The following is a 3,077-nucleotide window of genomic DNA, read 5'->3' on the forward strand; positions in this document are numbered from 1 at the left end:
CTACCCGGCCATTTTGTTGTGGGGTACCAACGCAAGAAGTTTGGAAGACGATTCCATGTTCAGCAAAATATTGCAACATACAGTTAAATTCGCTTCCATTATCACTTCTCACAATTTTAACTTGCACCTCAAATTGTTGTGTAATCATAGCAAAAAAGGAGCAAAAGGCTTTATAAACTTCTGTTTTAGAATGCAGCAAATATACCCAAACAGCCCTTGAAAAGTCATCAACCAAAGTCAAAAAATAATGTGCACCACCCGATGAAGGTGTCTTATATGGCCCCCATAAATCACAATGAAGTAATTCAAAAATCCGACTTGCTTTACTATTACTATTAGGAAAACTTTCTCGTGTTTGTTTTGCTTGAGGGCAAACATCACAAGCTTTATTCAACGACTTTCTAGAGGTACTAGAACGAATAGCAGGAACTAACTTGACGACTCTATCCGACGGATGCCCCATTCGTCTATGCCACAACTCAAATTCGCTGATCTCTAAAACTTTCGTCATGCATACCGAAGGAACCCCGCAATAGTAATAGAGTCCATCCTTTCGTTCACCGGCTCCAATCAGGCTCCCCGAACGTTGGTCCTGTATAGCACATAATGAGTCAGTGAACATGACAAAGCATTTAGAGTCATCGATCAATTTTGTCACCGAGATCAAATTGCAATGTAATGTAGGTACGAATAGCACGTGTTCTAGTGTTATTCCTTCAGAAAGTTTCACGCAACCTTCTTTGGTAGCCATGACCTGTTCTCCGTTAGGCAAACCAACATGACATGCTAAAATATCTTTTGAATGAGTCAAACAGGATGCGTTGCCGGTAACATGATGAGAAGCACCAGTATCAATAATCCAAGATAAAGAATAACACTTACCCATCGTTTGGTCCTGTTGATGATTATTTACCAAATTTAAAAGGATTTGAACTTGCTCAGGTGTCAAATGGGCCAAGGAAGCTCCTTCAGGTCCAAGACTTATTGCATCGGTATTGCTTGTTCCGCCGTTGTGACTAGTCACTGCATTAACACGTAGTCCTCCAGCTTTTCCATGTTTAGAAACAACCGTCCCGGTGGCAGAGGTATGGTTATTACCGGGCCCTTTACCGCCTCGAGTTCGGTCTTCCCACCAATCTGGATACCCATGAAGCTTAAAACACGTAGCATCATCATGCCCCGATTTTTTACAGTGAGAACAAAGGAGTTTAGACTTATCTTGTCGCTCAAACTTTCCTTTCCAGCGATCAGTCTGTATAGCAAAAACATTTGCTTCTTCTCTCACTGCTTTACCCCGTGCAATACCGCGGGATCTCTCTTCYTGTAGGAACGCCTGATATGCTCGATCTAGATCCGGTGGTGGGTGTTGAGAGAGCAAATTGGTCCGAACCATGGCATATGAGTCATCATCAACACCAATCAGAAACTGATGTAGTTTTTCTTCCTCTCTATCACTGATGAATTTTCCTACCACATCACAGGTACACTTGCCACACTCGCAARCATGTAACGGCTTAAGCCGAGTAAGATCATCATACAAACCCATTAAACGATTATAGTAATCTTCAATAGACATAGATTTAGTTTGCTTACATTCGATGATATMTGCCCGTAATTGTTGTAAACGAGGGCCATTAGCCACGCAAAAACGTTTCTCCAGGTAATCCCAAAGTCGTTTTGCCTCATCATGAAARGGAATTGAAGCCGCAACTTTCGGTTCCATGCTCCGTAACATCCATGACACAAGCATAGAATTAACTRTCTCCCAATTAATCAAATTCTTCTTGTCGGACGGTTTGCTGATGGTACCGTCAACAAAKACGAATTTCCGACGAGCCTTAAGAGACAAAGTAATTGCCCTGGCCCAAGCCAAGTAGTTATCGCCCTTCAAGATTACGTGGGTAATCAGATTTCCGGGTTGATCTCCAGAACCAAGATAGAACGGCGATGTTGGATCGATCTTCCCGTCCTCCGCCATTGATAATATAGCTGTGGAGCAAAGCAAGAAATTGACACAGKTGAAAAAATTAGGGTTTATGTGGCTCTGATACCATGTAAGGAATCAATTTTCCTTGCTTGATTTTTATTGAGAGATATATCATATATATATACAAGCATAAGCATCAATTACGCCTAAACATAAGCCTACACTTATTGACTTACTATAATACAAATTATACACAAAATACATCCTAAAAATAGGCTTAATAGGAGAGCCGTATAAGATCCGCCATGCATCTTGCCCATGTATCCACACAGCCATCTTCCTTTGCTATCTCTGATTAAGCCCCCGAAACTGGAAGGACCCGGATTTCCTTTGGAACTTCCATCCGTGTTTAACTTGAGATGATGAAGGGAAGGGAAGGTCCAGGTGCATTTGCCCGGCAGCAGGCTGTAGTAGTCGCGGGTTTGCGCAAGTAGATTGATGAGGTCTTGTAGTTGCTGTTGCTCCAGTTGTTTCTGACGCAAAATACGAGGAGGATGTTGATAAGCAGGAGGGAAGGGGGTGATGGTGGGCATGAAAACGATCGGATTTTCCATTTCGTGTGGGGTGATGAGTTTGAGTATTGAGTAGTGATGTGGAAATGGCGAATGGCGAATGGCAATGGGGGGTGGTTTAAATACAAGTGGGGGGATTGGATTAAGGAAAGTATCCGCTAATTCAAATGAAATCAAGATCATTTATGAGGATATATAGCTTCCATTTCTGAGACGATATCTTGATGATGATTTTGTTTAATTATAAGAAATTAAGTTAGAGAAGTGATAACATAACATAATATTCAATTCCTCCCATTTTCAAATATGTATGAATGGATTTTTCACAAAATCTAGAGATATTAATAAAATCAACATTAATTAGTAAATATAAACCCTTCAAGTCATCGATGCTTATTAGATTTTGCTTAGGATAAACATAATTATCTCCATATTAAAATGGAATTAATTCAATTATCATTTATTTTTAATTCATATAAGGATTTTCCATCACCAATATTGGATTAATTAAAATAAATCATAATTAAAGATTTTTAAATGCATAATCAATTCATCTGGTTTCTATTAAAATAACATAT

Source organism: Cynara cardunculus (genome assembly GCF_001531365.2).
Source record: "Cynara cardunculus var. scolymus isolate 2C chromosome LG 1, CcrdV1, whole genome shotgun sequence".
Taxonomy (NCBI): domain Eukaryota; kingdom Viridiplantae; phylum Streptophyta; class Magnoliopsida; order Asterales; family Asteraceae; genus Cynara; species Cynara cardunculus.